Raw genomic sequence first — 21333 nt, 5'->3', positions numbered from 1 at the left:
AAAAAAAAAAAAAAAAAAAAAAAAAGAAAGCTAGATAAAATGACATTTATTTTTAAATACTAACTGGCAAACCCTACTATACTGATATACACCATATTCAGATTAAGAAAATTAATCTATTTAGTACTAAAGGTACAGAACATCTTTTTCTAAAAGAGAAGTTAAATTATAAATATTCATTATTTAGAATAATCAAAAATCCAGAAATTGACTCATTTTTGAATTTGTATTCTGTTGTTCTCTAGCTAATTCACCTAATTTCTTCAAGCACCTAATTCTTCACGGTAAGATCATTAAACTAGGAAACACAAAACCCTTTCTAACTCTATAAGTTTGTGATTATCAATATGCATTCAAAATAAATGTGAGAGGGTGTGTCTAAATTTATAAATAAGCTAATAAACCTTCTTTCAGCTGTAAACCTATGCCACATCCTCCACCTACAATGCCATCAGTACTAAGGAGACCAACATTTTGTACAAGTTGTCCCTAAAATAACAGAAGGAATGCAGAGGGACTCTGGGGCTCCCATTCTGGATTTGTCACATATTATTTCTATGAATGTGAATGAACCTTTTAAATTTTTCATTTTCCTACCTATAAACTGAGGGGGTGAGACTACACCAGTCAGTCACAGAACACTTTGTAATCTGATAAAAATTATAGACCTTCTCCTCAAAAAGTATACAATTTCAGAGGTTGGAGTAGGCTTTCTCTCTCTTTAAAATAAGCCCTAGTGAGAGAGGAAGAAGAAAAAGAAAGGAAGGGAGAAAATAGAGGGCAGGAGAGAGGGATGAATGAGCACCCAGATGTTTTGTTTGTTGATCAGCACTTGGGAGTAACAGCCTGTCAAACTGTCTTGTCAACAAATATTTTTACTAATGGTGGTCCAGGTATAGAACAGTTTATAGGAAATGTTGATTTTTGTAGTATTAATGTACATACAGATGATGGCACAGGTTGACAGCTGAAAGGAGGTGCATTCACATACACATTAATTCAGACATGACTTCAACATGTCTAAAGACATTTATTTTGAATGCCTGTTATGTGTCTAGCTTTGTGAAGAAAGGACTCTGGAGACAAATGAAAATAATCAAATAACCATGCAAGTGAACCTGGAATTATAAATAAGTGCTGTAAAGAAAGTAAACACAGTTGTAAAGCAGCATACAACAAGAAAGCCTGAGTCACTAATGCTATTTCTAAGGGACAATGGAACTGGTATCTGAAGGAAGAACAGGAATTAACACTAAAAAAAGGAAGTAGAGAGGGAAGAAAAGCATTCTTGAAGGTGCAAATAGCAGGTGCCTGACAGTAAGAAGGAACTCTCTGAACCCAAAGGTGTTAGGGTACAGAGGGTTATAAGAAAAAGGAAGTAAGAGGAGGGTGAATTGCTAGCAGCACTTTTTTTTTTTTTTTTTTTTTTTTTGAGAGAGAGAGAGAAAGAGAATTTTTTAATATTTATTTTTTAGTTTTCGGTGGACACAACATCTTTATTTTTTATTTTTATGTGGTTCTGAGGATCGAACCCAGTGCCCCGCGCATGCCAGGCCAGGCGAGCGCACTACCGCTTGACCACATCCCCAGCCCGCTAGCAGCACTCTTGATCCTTAAGGAGGGGAAACCACTAAAGAGCCCTGGAAGTGACAGGGGAATGAGCTACACTCAAGAGAGCTCAAGCACCTCAAAGGGGAAAAGGGCACCAGCTGGGCAGGGATTACTGAATACATGGATTCCTGGGGTTCCTTTGCTTCAGCAGGAAAGTGGAGCAAACTGATGAGCTAAGTAAATACTCAAATTTCTTGTGCCTGCCAGCATGCCTGTGTCCTGATCTCTTCTTCCCTCAATGAAAGATTATGTGTTATTACTTCTTACAGGTGTCAACATGCTTGCCTCTCCCTGAATCCCATACTTACTTCAATCAAACACCCCTAATTTGTTGTTTCTATCGAGCTGTGGCCTGAGAAGTCAGAGAAATAAGATTTTAGAATTGTGTATAGATTTGTGTCATTAGGCCTCTAACAGCATATGGGCCTAAAGAATTCTGTAAGGAATAGGCTTACAAGTTATGATACACTGAATCTGTGACATCTATTTTCACTTCTCAGAAACTGACTTATGTTATCACATTCTGGCTAACACACCTCTGGAGAAAAAAAAAAAAAAGATTATACTCAGAAACTACCTACAAAAACATTATAAATATACTCACTTGCTTTTGATTATATCACAACACATCTCTTTCTGTTTACTGCCCTCCCTGTTCCAAATTAATCTTCCCATCTTGTGATAGATTTTGGAACTGCTCTGTGGTCATTTTAAACTTGCTATCAAAGTCAGTACTTCCTATCCAGTGCTCCTCACCTGACCTGTCATAATGGGGTGCTGCTAACCACTCCTTCTTTCTTATCCTTTGGCTCTCAGGTCTTCTTTATTCTTCTATGGTACTCCCGAGTCTCCTTTAACAATTATCCACAAGCCTTCTTCTTTCTGTCCGACTGTATCCTTTCCCAACAATACCTCCTTTTTCTTCTGAGCTCTGACCTTTATGTTTCCTGTACCTATCAGAAACGTTCACCTTGTACCTTGAACATCCTTCAAATACGTATCTAAACTCAACGCTCTACACAACCACAAATTACCCTCCAAAACACAACACAAACAACCTTTCTTCCATAATGTAGTTTACTATATTTCTAAATTATAAACTTTAAAATCACCAAAAATATACTCTGATCTCCCATTTACCATTTGATGGGTTATATTTATCAATTTTACCACAATACTATTTTTGTATCCATTGTCCCTGGCTTTCAGAAGTCTATCATCCCTCATCTAGGCTGTTGTGATGGCTTCTTAAATGATGCCCACTACTGTGTCCCCAGATCCTAGACAAAAGCCGAGCATAGAGCAGACAAGCAGTAAGCAATTTACTGGGTAAGTAAATGCTTAGCATGTCATATTCCACACCAAAGCTAGAGCTATCTTTTTAAAACATTTCTCTGATTTCATAAAGTGAAAAATAAAATCAAGTTATATAAAGACTATATAAATCAAATTATATAAAGTATGATCCCATTTGTATAAAAGAAAGGACAAATATAAAAGATATATTTGTACATGCCATTTTTGAAAGGATCAATGGCAAAATATTAACAGAGATTACCTCTGGGGAGTAATAGAGGTTTAGAAAAAGTGGGAAAGAAACTTTTACTTTGAACTCCACATTCTCTTCCATTTTTCGAAAATTTCAGATTAGCTACAAATATTATGTTTCCTAAAACACAAACAAAACGTTAATGACAACAAAGAAGCAGTCTACATGAAATCCGAGAGTTCCTAGAGGATAAAATCCTCTTAAACTAGTTTCAAATCACCTTCCCAAACTCATCTTTCCAACTCTCAACACTTGCTCCTCGGTGTATATATACCCAACTGCAGCAGAATTGGTATCTTCTCAGTTCCCCCAAACATTGGTCTTTCTTTTCCAGTATGCTATCAACTCTGGCTGGAATGCCTTTCCTTTCCCTTACTGTCTAGAAAACTATTAGCCAGATGTCAAAATCTAGCTTAACTGTTGTCTTCTGTGAAAACTTCTACATACTCCTTCATCTGAGCTCCCTGTGAAACTTAACTTAAACTTCAATAATAATCTGTGAAGTGTTTTATCAGCCATGTTTCTGCCAGGAAAATTATCTCAGGCTTGCCTCTAGGAATAACAAAGTCTTTGTTCATAATAAATCCTCAAATATGTCTGGTGTATGAATATCCATCAGTCTTTCCAGTATTCCATATGCATCCACAATAGCTCCAAGGCTGCTGCTAAGAACTATTTCACGCTCCTATGAGCACTGTTTGCTACCACAGTATTTGATGATCTCAGCAACAAGCCTATAACCCAGGTGATAATGCAATCAGATTTTACTCCAATAAGGACAAGCACAACTTGCAGCTACCCTTTAACATGCAAAAGCCTCAACAAAACTACTAGCCAGCATAGACCAATCCACTTATGGATTACCCACTTGTTCAGATCACTCCTCCAGTTAGCACAGGATTCAGCTTTAAGACTCTTAACCCTTCAGAGACCATGCTCTTGATTCTTTGTTAGCCCTTCTTCTTTTTCTTCACCAAATCCACGTCATTTAACTCACACCTTCCCCCTTAAGATTATAAATCTTTGATTGTTCCTTGTAATTTTGCAAAACTATAATTTTGTGAGTCATATTTAGTAGCCCCAATGTACAACCCACACTTAAATGTTTAAATTAAATAGCCCCCATCTTAAATATCATTATATTTACAAAATTTTGTTTTTCTAGAACTCAAAATATTCACTCACAGAAATCATGTTACACAACATTAGGAGATTAGGTCTCCAGCAAAACCACAAAAGTCTATTTAACCTATAGTCTGCATTTACATTAACTACCAAAAACCCTAAATTTAACAGGACTAATAAAATTTTAAGTAAAACAGCATTCCTATTTCCTGTATTATGCCTAGAACTGAAGGCTTGGTCTTATAGCTACATAGTTGGCAGGTAGAGTAGGGACTCCTCTGTTGTAAACCTCTGGTGGGGAAGAGGACAGTGAAGATGAAAACTGGGGTAAAGGATAAGATCTTTATGCCACAAAAATTAAGGAGGTTGACAGGTGAGGACCTATATAACCAGGAGGAAAACCACCAGCCCTCTTCAGACACCTTCCAGGTAGGCGTCTCTGAAAATGTTCAGAAAATAAAAGAAATAGTTTATTTTCTGCCACCCTTACTCAGTCTTAAAATGAACAAAGTAGAATCACCTTTACTGTGAAACTCCCAGCTAGGATATGCTGAGCATTTCATTCTAGATACTGAGGAATAGGGGTATGGTTTTCCTGTATAAGAAAACACCATGCAACTGTTGCAAAGTTCCAAGTGGTGACAGTGTCTCTCAGAAGTATACCCTATCTCTTAACAGCTTTTCCTGTCAGTGGGAAAAGGGATAAAGGCATGTAAACGGAGAAAACTGCCATGACAAGCCTCTGTTCGTTCCTTCCCACCCCTTCTTCCAAAACATACCACTAACCATTCTGTCCTCACTTAAACTCAACAAGGTAAGTAAGGAAGAATCAACATAGTAAACGGTTAAAAAGAACAAGAGTAAAGAAGGAAAATTCCAGCAGCAGAGATAGATGGTGAGTTGAAGGAAGGCTAGTAGAGGAGTTATGGAGGGTAAGGAACAGGTGAGTAGAAATAACAGGTGAATATATATAGGTGAAGATTCTGTTTTGCAGTACCAAGTGCTATTTGTAGGGCAAGCCAAGTTCTGGAGGCTTGGGTTCTAAACCTCAAAGAAATGTCATTCTGAAGAATTATAGTCAATCCAAATGTTAAAAGTTGAAGGACCCTTACTTAGGCACACAGTTAATTTTTTATGGGTTACAAACCCATGTGAGAATATGACAAAAGTGGCACATTCTCTCTCTCCCCAGGCTCAATGCAAGCAGAATTACAAATACAATTTTGGGCAATCCACAGACATCTAGAGATCTATATCCAAGACTGGTTCTCTAAATTTTCAAATGGACAAACAGAACTAGAGAGGATAAGTCAATAAGTTACTTGCCTAGGGTCACATAGTAAATGTCAGAACACAGGCTGGGATTCAAACTTTCCAGCCTACACTACACACCCTATCATCAAGTCAGTTCTGTGCCACGATAGTTGTCTCCCAGCATTCCAGAGCTATGTCCCAATGCTTGGAGATGGGCTTCAGGATGCTCTTATAGAAATACCTCTGACCACACCCTCCTTCCCAACTTGGGGTTTGTGGTGCATCTAATTTAGGCTCGCACATTCAGTAGCCTCTGCTACCTGGATAGGCTAGAATCATTCCATGGTTGCCTGTTCAGCAGCCTTTAGCAACAGAAAGCTTCACTTTTATCCTAGTATCCCAAATACATTCTTACACATAAGTTGGTAAATATTCTTTAAACCAGGGTTCTTAAAAAATATGTTTCTAGGGAGTGCTCTTCTCCTTCCATTTTGCCTGTTCAAATATCTTCCTTATCTCAAAACTACACCTATAGATTCACTTAGTTTGCTCCCAAAATTACATGTCTTTTACCCCTTCATGATTAAAGCTATCTCCGAGCGTTTCCTGGCTTATAAAATCAATCTCCTCTTTTTAAAACTCTATTTCCATAAAAAATGTTAGAACTCTTATGGTTCATAATCCTGAAAATCTCTTGATTCCTATGAAAACACTGTCTCTTCTCTTTTACTCCCCCAAACCATTACAACTAAAAATCTTGCTATATCTGTTCTCTTGTCAACAACCACCTCCATCCCTAACTTATTCTATTAATTATTCCTGTCCTCAGACAAACCCATGTTTGTCTCTTACTAGCACTTCAAAAGAAGAGATAAAGCAACTTATCTTACAATGGACCAGAAATTCAGGGTTCTCTTGTAAAATTTTCACAATTTCTCATTTTGTATGTAATCAATGAAGATTCCAGGGGGGGCAGCAACTTTTCTTGATTACTATTATTTAATCATCTATTCACCCTCTCACTCAATTATTTATTTATTTAAATTTTTACTGTCTATCAAGTACTAGCCCATACAAAGTCTTTCTCCCCAGGAAGGTGACAACCTCAAAGTGGAAAGAGATTCTACCAGTCATTTCAATTCACTACAACTCAAATTACTTTTCATTATCCTCAACAACAACAAAAAAACACATGTCTCATGTAAAACTTTTCAGTATCCTCAATGATCCCTTTGAGGGGCTTCCCAGTCCTTCAGGTTTCTAATGTCTTCCTTTAGTTTCTCTTAGCTTCAATTTATTATATCAAAGTAATCTTGCATATTACTGAATTAATATTAACAAAATATCTTATATAAGTATTACCTAGAGCATACTCTTTTGCCTACAGAAAAGCCAAACCACATTCACTGAGCTGCTGAAATAAAAACAAAACAAACAACAAGAACAACAAACAACAACACAGAATTATAGTGCTGAAAAGGCCTAGTAATCATTCAGTTCAATCTTTCATTTTATAGATAAGGAAAGTGAGGCCAGAGATGTGGAGGCTACTTATCCAAAGCCACAGAGACATAATGGATCACTGCTGAAGAAAAGCCTTCAACACCAGTTCAATTTTATTTCACTTCATTATACCAACTAACTTTACCAAAACCTAGCTTTTTTTCTTTTTCTCCTACACTATGCATTAGTACCTTTTTGACTAAAGATAAAAATATATACCTTGAACACAGTCAGTAAACATTATCTGTAGTCTTCACCAAAGAGCACATTAAAATTGCACTATTACAATTTTTAGAGAGGGATGGAGACTTATGGATCACCTAAACTAGTATTCCCAAAATAAAAGTTGAAAATTACAAGCACAGATCTTTTTCAATCTATAACTACATAATTCATTCCCTCCACACTCCAATTTCTCCATCCCCCAGAAAATCATAGCTTCATAAAGCCATTATTTTGTTCTTCAGTTGTGCTATAGGGAATGAGAAAGGAATGTTAAGAACCAGCTACCTATCCAACACTTTCCTTTAACAGATAAGAAATCTCAAGTCGAGAGAGAAAAGGATTTGCCCAAAGTTAACCATCAAATATAAAGTAGCTTTAGGACAAAAACCAAGTTCTCCTATTTTTCACTCTGTAGTGATTACATTGCTGGTTTAGGTTTACACGACAGAGCTTCCCAATGCATGGGATCCTTCTTAAATGCCCAGCTGCTTTTATCCCCTTGGAATCTGGAAAGAAACGCTATAGACATCTCTTATCAGTTTTAACTCTTTGGCCAGCCGGGTGCAGAAAGGAGATGCTTTCCAGGTCTAAAATTCCATGAAAGGGGAACTGAGAATATGATTTTCAGAGCTGACAGGGACATCAGACACCCAAGGCATTCATTTTTAGAGATAAGCGGACAGTGGTAATGGACCTGGACAAGGTCACAAAGTGAGCAAAAGGATTAGGTAAAACTAGAACCCGGGGCTTCTGAACCTCGGACGTGACAGACTCTCAAAGATTTATTCCTTGCATCCGGCTCAGGTGCATACCCTCAGTACACTGACGATAGGCCTTTCACAATTTACAGGCCTAAATACCGATTTAAGATTAAAATCATGGAATTCGTGATGCCCAGGGGAAGGGGGAGGGCAAAAGTTGACCAGTCTAAGTCTCCCACTGAGTGGAGGAAATCGAGGCCCACATAAGGCTCCTCAAGCTGGAATCTTGGGCCAGGTGCAAACCCCGCAAGCAAGGCCTATGTTCGTCCCCAGCTCTCCCGGGAGCTCTAGGCCCTAAGGGGCCCAGAGACCGAGAGTCCAGGCAGTTAGGAGCCCTGGAATCGCTCATCCGGCCGCCGCTGCCCTGCCTCACGCATCCCCGGCTTTGCCTCCCGCCTAGCATTCCCCGAGCCCCTCGGCCGCCGCCTCACCTACGCCGACACTCCGTCTGTTATTGTGGTTGAGAGGGAGGGAGAAACGCTACAGACACTTCCCGCGGCCCCCACCGCCTAGGTGCTTCCGCTTCCGCCGCTGCTCCGGCATTCCTGAGTGTTGTCATCCGGGGCTGGGGCTGGGCTTGCTCGGTGTCCATATTGGGTGTGGATTATTGCGTCCTGGTGCGACAGCCATGTTAAGCGTGGCATTTTCCCCAAAAGCCTACTACTGGTCGTTTTTTTCACTTAACCCTGAAATGCCTGGCCAGAAGCGCCCTGAGTCAGATGTGATAGAGTCGTGGTTGCTCTTCAGCTAGGTTGATTTTCAACTTGTCTGATCGCTGTGGCCTTGGATAAGCCGGTGGACCTCATCTTTGTCATTTGCAAAATGAAAAGGTCCTAATGGAGTTTTTTGTTGGTGGTGTTTTTTTTTTTTTAATGGAATTTTTTTTGGAGGGGGGTAGGAGGTCTGAGGTACTTGAGGTTAATATTAAGTCATCCCTTTTGAGATTTTGAGACATTGTCTTAAGTTTAATTACTAGTATTTTACAGTTCAAAGGGCTTTCACATCAGAGTCTCATTAAAAACTTTCTACCTCAGTCATATGGACAGGGATCAGTTCAATCTTTTTTTTTTTTTTTCTTTATTTAATGGATAGGGAATTATCTTCATAGAGGACAATTGCCTTTCACCATGTCGCACAGCAGAACTGAAATCCTGATTTTTACCTTCCAAATCCATGTTTTGGCCCTTACATGCATGTAACTGATATGGGCTAAAATACCTAGGTTTAAGTAGATATAGATAACCATGAGGGAAATTAGTGTTTATGGAAGCCACATAAGATACAATTTGACAAGACACAAGAGTAACTAGTCCATGCAGTTGGAGAAGAAAGGACTAAACATAGCTTAGGGAACTGCTTTTTTTTTTTTTTTTAATCCTTTTATTCATTGATACCAAGCCTTTTGGTTCTTTCCCTTCCCTATGAGGTGTTTAGCCTGAGGTTTCAGCTTGCCTTAGGCAGTTACAGTTCTGGCTATACGGTTCAGTGCCAAACTATATGCCTTGCTTGTTTGGAGGCTATGGGAGGATAAAGAGAAGAGCAAAATGTCATCATATTCAAATAGTATTCATTTCATCCTAGCTTTCATATTGATTCTTCCTCTGAGTGAATATAATTCTATTCTCATACTGTTTTTTGTCAGTATTGTGTTTAAACTCTAACAAATGAGATATAGATATAATGGTGTTTTTTTCTGTTTCCTACAGTGTTACGAAAAACAAATAGCAATGGTATATGAAAGTGTCTAGTGCAGGTGCTGGCATATATAGAAGGTATTTCATAAAGTTTATTTCAGCACAGTTGAATTTTTGAATTTTTTATTTAATTGAATATTTTCTTTTGATTAACATTATTCCTTTTTTAAAAGCACCGAGGCAGGGGTAGAAATAATCATATGAATAAGGTAAGTTTCTTAGTTCAGTAAAGGAACCTAAACCATATCTTAAAAAACATTGTAAAAAATGTTTATTAGAGATATTTTCTCTACAATAACAAAAAATACACAAAATTTCCAGTTTCTCTGTATCCTCTCTCATTTGTTTCTTATGACTTAATGTTTATAATCCGTTCAAAACAGTGCCTGCCATTGAAGCAAACAGTCTACAAAGATTAGCAGTTATTTGATTGTTTAGTAGTCTCTTGTCCTTCTTTCCTTCTTTCCTCCTCCTCCCTCCTCCTTTTTTTTTTTTTTTTTTAGTTATTTCTGGTAGTTAAAGAGTCAGGGGCTGATTTCTTGGCATATATTTCTGAAGTTCACTTTCAAAGTGCCCTAAATTTTCCCAGATTGCATAATGAAATCCAGTGAAAATATGCTATATGTAGGTATAAAACATGGAGAATTGCCATTTCAAAACAAATTCAAGGCAGTAGGGTAAGAGGAAAAAAATATTTTCATAGTGTTTTTTAAAAATGTTTTTCCTTTGCATTCTTTAAATCATGGTATTAAATCATTAACTCCACCAGTCATTTAAAATACATCATCATATTTAACTCCTATGAACACTGTGAGCTACACCTAGCTCCATTCAGGTTTGGTCTTTCATCAAAGTTCATACACTATTCAATTGTGCAGAATCATTGTGAAAACTGGGATATAGTTGACTTTAAAGCCCAGAATTTTAATTATTATATTATGCTTTTTGTAATATTTTATTCTAAGTTACAATTTGATGAATCTTGTTCATGCATAGTATGGGTCAAGTCAATCCTCAAGTCAAATCCTCAAAAGTCTGAAAGGCATAGCCTTTCTAAGCAGGTGTTAGGAGACAACATATAGTGATTTTGATTTACATTTCTCTGATGATTAGTGATATTGAACAGCTTTCCATATACATGTTAGTCATTTGTATGATTTCTTTAGGGAAATATATTTTCAACTGCTTGGTCTAATCTTTTTAATTTTTTTGATTCCAGAGATTGAGAGATTGAACCGAGGAATGCTTTACTACTGAGCCACATCCCAGCTCATTTTCCTCATGTTTAAATAAAAGAATTCTGAAAATTTTTTCCATACTGTGACAGCCATTATCCTCTTCCATCACCCCAAACATTCNTTATATATATATATATATATATATATATATATATATATATATATATATATATATATATTGAGACAGGGTCTCCATATGTTGCTTAGAGCCTTTGTAAGTTCTTGAGGCTAACTATGAACTTGAAATCCTCCTGTCTCACCTTCCCAAGCTGCTAGGATCACAGGAACATACCACCACACCTGATGCTTGGTCCTTTAATTGGGCTGTCCATTTGTTTTTTACTAGTGAGTTTTAGATGTTTCTTGTATTTTTTTTGTATACTCACCATTTACTTAAAAAAAGTGATAGCAAATATTTTCAAAGATCTAGAGAATCTACACTTTTAGTTGGAATGTAAATTTATGCATTCACCATATAAAATAATATGGAAGTTCCTCAAAATATTAAAAATAGAACTACCATATGATCCAGCAATCCTATTTCTGGATATAGATCCAAAGCAATTAAAATAAGAATCTCAAAAACTTATTTTAATTGTACACTTCATCTTAATTTCCAATAGCCAAAACATAGAAGCAACCTAAATATTTGTTAGAGGATGAATAAATTTTAAAAAATAGATGTATATGTAATGGAATATTATTCAGCCTATCATTTGTAGCAACATGAACAGTAGCAACATGAACGAATCTAGAGAACATTATACTAGCAGAAATAAGCTAGACCCAGAAAAAATGCTACATAATATTCCACATATGATAAATCTAAAATATGGAAATTTAGAGGCATACAGTGGAATAGTAGCTGCCAGGGACTGGAGATAGGGAAAACTGGGAGGTATTACAAACTTTTGGTTATATGAGCTAAATTTATAGCTTTATATCATGTACTTAAAATTTTGATAAGAGGGTTAATCTTATGCCAAGTGTTCTTATCACAACAATAATAATAATGGACAAAAAAAGGAGGAGAGACATCTGGTGGTGATAGATAGGTTAATGGCATAGATTGTAGCAATAATTTCATGAGTGCCTATGCATCTCCAAACTCATCCTGTTATATCAAACATGTATAACTTTTATGTGTCAATGATACCTCTATAAAGTTTTTTTTCCTAAAAGAAGAGAAACTTTCAATGATGCTTTTGCTTAAATTTTAAGCTATAAAAATACATTTTAACTTGTTAATCAATTATCAGGCTGAATATGTGCAGGTTCTAGCCTGCCTTTTCAATCTTATTTTCCTTCACAAATAGCATGTTTCAGCTGAATACAGGACTCAATGTTTCCCCTTCAAATACACTGTGACTCCAGAATGAGTGAACAAGTTGCCCCTATAAGAAGAAATTGAATCAACCTCATTCTACTCTTCAAAGAAAAGAAGAGGAAAATGTTGGTGACCCAGGTCCATCTAAGTAAGCCCAACCATCAGATAGAATCTGATGGTTCTTATGTTCTAAGTCTAACAGGGAAGAAAAAGTTGTGCATTTTACAAACTCGTCTCATTTTTGAGCCTCACATGGTTTATTCCATAATTCAGTATTTTCTATTTTATTAACACTTTAATTGTACATATTAATGAGAATCAGTGTGCAACTTACATACATATATGCAGCATGCATTGATTATATCCAACCACTGATCTCCCACTCCAGCCAGCACCTTCCCCCAATTGCTAGTAATAACCATTCTGATCTCAGGTCAACTTTTCGTTTTAGTTTCTGCGTTTGAGAACTTGTATCACTTATCTTTCTGTATTTGGCTTGTTTCACTCAATGTAATATTGTCCAGTTCCATCCGTTTTCAAATGACAGGATTTCAATTTTCTTTATGGATAATACTCTATTTGTGTAATATGTACCATATTTTATTTATCCATTCATCTATTGATGGGAACTTCAGCTTATGTCACATCTTAGATATTGTGAATAGTGCTGTAACAAACATAGGTGTGCAGGTATCTTTTTTGAATGCTGACTTCATTTCCTTTGGATATAGATCCAGAAGTGGAAGAGCTGGATCATACAGCATAGTTCTATTATGAGTTTTTTGAGGAACTTCCATCCTGTTCTAATAGTGGCTATACTAATTTACATTCCTCCAGCAGTGTATAAAAGTTCCTTTTTCTCCACATCCTTACTAGCATCTGTTTTTTTTTTTAAATATAAAAGGCTTCACAAATTTGTGTGACATCTTTGTGTAGGGACCATGCCAATTTTAGTATGTGTGCTGTGAAAGTGAGCACTTTGTGTGTGTGTGTGTGTGTGTGTGTGTGTGTGTGTGTGTGATAATAGCCTTTCTAACTAGGGTCAGAAAGTATCTCATCATAGTTTTGATTTGCATTTCCTTATTTGCTAGTGATATTGAGTATTTCATATATATATATATATATGGCCATTCGTATTTTCTTTTTTGAGACGTATCTGTTTACATCATTTGACAAGTATTTTCAGAGTGCTTGCTCTAGGTACAGGCACTGTTAGGTACAAGGAAGCAGTCATGGTGAGAAGGTTCCTATCTTTGGTTTGCTGAGAAGAGACATAAACTTAGTATTAGGTTATCAGTATCTCAGTTTCTCAATAATAAAGAAGTGAGGAGTAGGCACACAGTTTTATTGAATGAAAGAATTAATGAATGAATAGATAAATCTAGTATACTCATTTTTTTTCCTTTTAAGTACTTTAATTGTCAAACAAGTAAGACTTTCCTAAATAATTAAATAAATCTTGGACTCTATTAAATCAAACATAAAAATATGGCAAAAAAAACTTCTTCTAATGCCAGTAATATTTGATCTTAATAAAGTTCTTATGTTTTCAACTTCATTATAAATTTAAATCAATACTCAAAAACTTCAAATTTGAATCATCAGATTCACCCATTAGATTCTTTAATATGCAGTAGTGTCTTAAAATATGGCAAATATTTTAAATGCAAATTATTCATAGATATTATTATTATTATTATTATTATCATTTCATTACCAGGGATTGAATCCAGGGACTTTAACCACCACTGAGCCACATCTTCACCCCTTTCTGTTATTTATTTTGAAACAGGTTCTCGCTAAGTTGCTTAGGGCCTAAGTTGCAGAGGCTGACTTTGAACTTACAATCCTCCTGCCTCAGCCTTATGGGCCAATGGAATTACATTTGTGCACCACCATGCACAGCTCATAAACTGTTTCTTCTTTTCATGAAATGAAAACATTAATGTCATTTAATTTTCAATGCTTGAATCTGATCTTTTGTCCTACACTTTAAGATACTTATTACCTTAAAAATCATTGTTTTCCATATCTGAGGTTACAGTTGTGTAATGATTGGGAGGATGTTTGACTGAGCCCCAAGATTCTCTTCATCTTACCCTTAAACCACTGAACTGTGATCCATATCAACACATGAATGACTTGGTAGCAGCCAATTTCCTCATCACATAGATGGAGTTTGCACAGGACTTAATGAAACCAGCATTTAATGAAATTCAGAAACAGAGAGTAGAGATAGAGGAACACTCCTTACAATGCTTAAGTCTTTGGATATAGCTGTGCCTGAATTGAGATCCACCCTAGATCCTCCTGATTGCATAAGCCCACACATTTCTTATTTGGCCTAAGCTAAGTTTCACTTCGATTTTCCTCATTTTTTTTTTTTTGAATTTTAATATTTATTTTTTAGTTATCGGTGGACACAACATCTTTGTTTTTGTATGTGGTGCTGAGGATCGAACCCGGGCCGCACGCATGCCAGGCGAGCGTGCTACCACTTGAGCCACATCCCAGCCCCTATTTTCCTCATGTTTAAATAAAAGAATTCTGAAAATTTTTTCCATACTGTGACAGCCATTATCCTCTTCCATCACCCCAAACATTCATAAAACATTTATTACTTCAAATAATCTTACTTAAGGAATGAAGGAAGATGGGGGGTCTAACATGACTAAAACCTGGTGGGGAGTGAGGCAGAAGCCTCAGAAGGTGAAATGGGGGGGCTGATGGAGAACTCTATAAAATTAGGGGTGCAGAGCAAGAGTTACCATGGACTCCTCTGAAATTGGGGTTTGCAGAATGGGAGGTCAGTACTTTTATTTGTATACAAAAGAATATTCCTTAGGAGGCCACGATCTCTGAATGACATTTCCATGCTTTTTACCAAGATATAAAGTGTTTCAACCCTGGAAGCATCATAGTTTATTATGATAAAAATAGGCAAAAATCATTAATTGTAGTAAGGGAGGTAAAACAGCACAGGAGGGAGCCTGAGGCAGGCCTAGGGACAATCCACACTCTGGAGGAAAAGATAGCATGCAGAAAGTTAGTGTGGAAGCTGTTGTTTCTTGACTCACATCATTTATCCTTCTGGAAGTAATTCAATACGCCTTTGAGGAACAATTTTTTTTTAATCTGTTCTAGTCCATATCATAGGGGCTCTCCGACTCCCGCAGGGCATTTTAATTCAGTCCATCAGCCCATTTCAATGGAAGTTTAGATGCATATAGTTATGACTAGTAGTTCAGAAATGAACCTCTTATTCCAACCAGTATAGTAGGTTCAAAACTTTAATTAGAAGTTTTGGGAAAAGGAAAGTTCTCGTTCTCTCTCTCTCTCTCTCTCTCTCTCTTCTCTCTCTCTCTCTCTCTCTCCCCCCCTCTCTCCCTCCCTCCCTCCCTCTCCTAGAAAGAAAAGTATAAGAATTTATTAAAACAGCGTGGAGTAAAGCTCCTGTGGCTGAGAGGGGACCTGAGAAGTTTGCCAGTGAATGGCTACTGTGTAGGGTTTACATGGGTCTTTAGGCTTAAGGAAGTCAACACCCAGCTCAATACAGGAGAAGGTACCCAGTATAGAGAAGCAGCCAGTGCCTCATTAGGGGATTCTTCTTCCTGCCAAGAAGGATGTAAGCCACCTGAGAAATTAAAGTCTAGAATAATTAGTGAAGAACAAAAGACAAAGTCAGAATTAGGTTTAAAGAATTGGAGCACCTAATAGGTCCAGTCCACACAGGAGCTGGAGCTAGACAGTTAGAAAATGGCTCCTGTGGTTTTTTTGAGAAGGTACATCAAAGGCACAGGTAATGTTTCAAGGGTGGAGTCTTGCTTCATGATATATCGCCTTGGCAGGTTGTTTGGCATCTTGGCAGGTCACACCCATCTCAGAGGGGCTATATGGCTGGGTGGTTGTAGCAAATCATCCCATCTCCGGTGCTATGTGAGACCTTTGGCAGAGCTTGAATAGGGCTCACAATATATCTGGGCAGTCAACCAGAAGAAATGTCTACTGGAAGTTCCCAGACACCAGATTCTCCTATTCATTAGGTTGTGATGTACAATAGTCCACACACAGCCCACGGATGGTTCTCGACAACCCAGTATCCACAAGGCATTCATTCAGACTGTAGTCAAGTCAAAATATTAATCAAGTGTTTTTCCTTCTTTGGTGACAACATGGACTCCAGGTCATGTATGAAGGAAAGGTCTCTTAAATGAAATTGTAATTCCAGAACTTCCAGGGTCTAGTTCCAAAGAAATTCAATATATTACACTTGTTTCCCCACTAGAGGGTGTAGCTCACTCATTGTGGTAGAAGCAAGCAATGACACAGTTAATGCTGGTAGGCATGACCCAGGCCTACTGGCATAATACAGGTCCCATTTCTAGGAGAGTATAAAATGGCCAAACATGGCTACAGGCATAGGAAAGGGAACCGTATCAAAATGAGAAATGGAGACTTCATCTCAAGAATTGTGAAGCTTCCTTAGACTTAAAAAGGAAAAGGTAGCCAGGCCAGTGACCCATGCCTGTAATCCCAGCAGTTTGGGAGACTAAGGCAGGAGGATTGCAAGTTCAAAGCCAGCCTCAGAAAAAGCGAGGTGCTAAGCAACTCAGTGGGACCCTGTATCTAAATAAAATTCAAAATAGGGCTGAGGATGTGGCTCAGTGGTGAAGTGTCCCTGAGTTCAATCCCCCAATATCAAGAAAGAAAGGAAGGAAGGAAGGAAGGAAGGAAGGAAGGAAGGAAGGAAATGAAAAACACATTTTTCTCTTCCATGCCAGATCTAATGGCAAAAAGTGCCTGAATTTTGATGTTGAGAAACATTTTGAGGCCATGTTTATTGATTACTGTCATCTTGTGTGGGCGTGGGGAGAAACAGGAAAGATGGGTATAACTGACTCTTACCATAAAGGGTAAGTTTTTTCTTTTAGGAACACTGTTGGCATTTTGGACAGGTCAGTTCTTCACTAACCAGGATCATCCAGTGTACGGAAAGGCCTTTGTCCACTGAAGTATCATTCTAGACATTGTCTTCCAGGTCCTTTAAATGTCCCTGAGAAGGATAGTATCATTTCACTCAAAAATCTTTAGGTTGGATCAAGAATGGCTTAACTTGGATTTACCTGAGTATTTAATTCAAGTGTCTTAAATCCTTTAAGACCAAGGAGAAGATAAGGATTTGTTTTTCTAGATTTTGAGACCAGACTGAGCTTTTTATTAAGAGGCGGGGGACAGGGATTGAGAATGGGGATGAGACTGAAGAGTACTTAGCAAAGAGTGATAGAGAGCCAGGTGAGACCTAACAACAGGTATTAATTATCTCTGGTTAAGAAAGAGGAAGAGGGAACCCAAACTGTAAGGATTAAAGGGGTATCCTGTTAAACATCAGTGTCCAATGGGGTGCCCTAGTCCTATCTTAGGATTCTACTATCAGTCAATGTTTCTTTGGTCAGGTTATTGTCTTTTTATACAGTTCTCAGGGAGCTGGTCTCTACTTGTCTTCTGAAGCTGCTGAATAATATCAGTGCCTTAAATTGTTTTGGAGCAAGGCACCATATGATTCAGTGAGTGAATAATAAATCAACAAAACATTCCCTACCTCTGAATTTGAGAGTCCAAGACAGTCTATTTTCATATTTGAGAAGCTCCCGGAGAGAGAAGTATGGAAAAAGAGGACTCAAACAACAAAGAATATACACAGCTACTTTCAAGGGTTGCATTTGTCATGTTCTTCAGCCAGGACCACCAGGAACATACCAATGGTTGAACAAGTTTAGTTTATTATTCATTGCAACTTGGGAGAATACACATCCTGGGGAACCACATAGCATATGCCATTAAGAGAGTATCAGAAAGGACTTATGTAGGATTTGGAATTAAGTTTTGAGAAAGATGTAAGGAAGAGAAGTGTTGCTTTGCACAGGATGCCTTCATGAAGTGGGAGTAATCTTGCGATTTGGTATCTTTAAAAACCTTATTTAGGAGGAAGGAAGACTAGCTGAAGGCTAAACTTATAATCGATGAAGAAGCAGTAGTCATTCTTACTAGTATAGATAAGGGGGTGTTTGGTATTTTGTGGCTTAGATAATGATTGCATTTTTCCATCTGTTGAGACATGATGGTGTAATGTTATCTTTATCATGATTCATCATAATCACAGAGTGGCTTCATCAAATGGAAATGCTCTATTAAGTCATCAAGATCCAGATGTAAGTAGGAGGTCAACCTGGTGCTAATGCCAAGGTTAACACCTGGATGTAATGGGTTGTCTTCTCTCTCAGTTAAAAATATTGTTTAATAATCATTTATTTTCTTGCTTCATCACTGGATTATAAACTTCACAAGTGCATTTAACCTGTTTTGATTGATACCTAAGACCAAAAAGAGTAAAGCCAGTCTCTGAATCTCATAAGAATTTGAAGAATATTTACTGCAAAAATGAATGAATTATCCAATTAGTCTATTCAACAGTCAGTTGCACAAAGTCAGGAGTACTTGCTAGTTAAATTTGTAGTCCTAGTATCAGATGCAATTCTCACACATCTCATTAAATATATTTCAAGTCAAAGAGAAGCTTTCCATAGGATAAAATTTATTGGTTAAAAAACTAAATATAATAAATTCTCCTTTGTTAAGGAAAGATGATGCTTAATTCAAAAGCTTTCACTCATTGATGAATGAAGAAAAAACTCATCATATTCACGACAGCTGGGACTTTCTGCATATTCCGTTGTATTGAACTGTAAGGGTGAGATTCAGTGCTCTAAGAGAAATTGATATACATTATTTAGAGATCACTTGTATGAAATATAACCTTTCCTTTTCTTAGCCTATTTGTATCATAATAGAGATTTTAAGGGACACAAGGCCTTGATTTGTAAACTCCAGACTTAAAAAATAGTGCCTAGATATAAAGATTCACCTCTCACCCCACTTTGCCCTTCCACCCTGGAAAATTTTCTGCTTTGTAACATATTAGAAAATTATTAGAGTGTTTAGCAAATGTGTAAGCCAGTATCTCAAGAGGTGGGAGGAAGTAATGACTTACTGAGATATCCCCCAAAATCTTTTCACTTCTCTGAATAAGAATTATCATTTCTGTAAAATGACCATGATTTGGAGTATCTGTTGAGATAGACCCTTTTGAAACTCACTTCAAAAGTGCTCTATGGGTTTCAAATAGGAAGTATAACTTAGTACTAGGAGAAATACCATAATGAGCAGAACAAGATAAACTCAGGAGTATGGAAAACATAATTGAAAAATATTTGTCTTCTTCAGCAGAAACATAAAAACAATAAGCTAATTATTGCATTTTATACTAAAGTTACAGTTGGTAGACTTTTGCTTTCATATTTCATGCAAAAGTGGTACTTTTTTAAAAAATATAAATAATAGTAATGTTGGAACTACTGGAAAAAGATAACATTGTTCATTTTCAAAAAATACTTCCTGTTTGACATTGGGCAAGACAAGTAACTGGAGTATTTCCTTTTTATATGTAAAAGGAAATAATTCTTCCTATCAGATAGTATTTAGCATGGGCTTCTTGGGATCCTGTTTGGAAAAGTACTTTCTAACAATAAGCGGGATTAGTTTAAGAGTAATAGTATTTTGTTCTTTATTGCTTTTACTTTCTCTGCACCCAGCACAGTGTCTGGAACTTAGTAACTTACTAGGTGTTTATTAAACACTCATGGGGGAAAAATGGATAAATATAAGAAAAACATTTTTTTTCATCAGTGCTAAGATTAAACCCAGGACCTCCTACATTCTAGAGAGGGACTCTACTCTGAGCTATGCAGCCCCAGACCAAGAAATTGTTTTTTTAACAAATCCTAGAATTCTGTCCAAATATAATATTCTAATCACTAGACAAAATAATGGGAAGCTATCCTTGTGGACTCTGGGAGTCATATTCCTAGATTAGTCTCTTGGTTTCTCCCCTTACGATCTATATTATCTTGGATATGACACTAAATCTCCCTAAGCTTCAGCATCATCATCTACAAAATGAGAGGTAATATCAGTATCTACTTAATAAGCTGAGTAATTTCTTTATAGCACCAAACCAAGTACCCTGGTATATTTTATTAACACTAAGTTAAAAATCAGATGTATTGTAAGTTTTCAAAAGACTCACAATCAGGTATTCCTGTTAATATTTTATATTTCTGTTCATATGTAATAAATGTATTTTTAAAAAGTCTGATTATACTATAAGCATCGTAAGACATCTTCTCTTTTTAAATTTAACATTAGTCATGGTTGTTTTTGGAGAACTTGATATGTAAACTCCAGTGGAATTTTTTTAAATAACATATGTGTCTGGGTATGTAGCTCAGTGGTAGAGTGCTTTCATAGCATGTGCAGGGCACTGGGTTCAATCCCCAGAGCCACAAAAAAATAAAAATCATTTTAAAAATTGGTATTTAAACAAAACAAAGACAGATCTTTGTGGCAGTTAAGTGAATCAACTTTTTAACCACTCTTAAGATGTAGAAACAAGGTACCAGGCAGAACTTAAACTAGGCCCTGAATAATGGAGGTCAACAAATGGGCAGATAGTGTCAAGGTATGCTGGGCCTCTTGCCTTTTCAGGCCCATAACCTGGATTCACATTTGGAATGTTTGATAATCTGAGAAGAAAGCAACTAACTGCAGATTAAAGGAGTTAAGTGTGAAAGGTGGTGAGTGTCAAGTAGAATTACTTGACACTTATGTGTGAACTCTCTCTGAAGTGGTGGGGTCATGAGATGCAGAGTGGGTCTCTTAACTGGCTTGGGATGGTTGCTGCTCTAGTTAATAGCAACACAAGGTGGCTCAGGCTATTATTTACTAAGGGTCTGCTATGTGACCACCAGCAGGGTGAGCCTTCTTTATTGTTATCTTTTCAATCCACATGGCTGACTTCTGAGGTAATTGCTGAGGTGAAGCTATCAGTACTAAGTCATATAGTTTAAACAAAAGATCTGTGATTCCAACCCAATTATATAGCATTAGAGTCTTCACTCTTAACCACACTTTCCATTCTGAAAGACTGAGC

The 21333-nt window shown here is 37.0% G+C and overlaps 1 protein-coding gene across 8 annotated transcripts in view; it reads right to left on the bottom strand.

The window, feature by feature from the left end:
- Fbxo38 (F-box protein 38) overlaps positions 1-8583 on the bottom strand; it is a 69823-nt gene extending 61240 nt beyond the window's left edge. For all 8 annotated transcript variants that reach the window (XM_048811760.1, XM_048811759.1, XM_015485887.2 and 5 more), the window contains exon 1: positions 8460-8583. The gene's annotated coding sequence lies outside the window, so the exon portion shown is untranslated. The remainder of the gene's footprint in view (positions 1-8459) is intronic.
- Positions 8584-21333: the final 12750 nt, after the last annotated feature.

This window comes from Marmota marmota, unplaced genomic scaffold (genome assembly GCF_001458135.2).
Source record: "Marmota marmota marmota unplaced genomic scaffold, marMar, whole genome shotgun sequence".
Taxonomy (NCBI): domain Eukaryota; kingdom Metazoa; phylum Chordata; class Mammalia; order Rodentia; family Sciuridae; genus Marmota; species Marmota marmota.
Note: the sequence above shows the minus strand (reverse complement) of the source record. Positions and strands in the feature narration are given on the sequence as shown.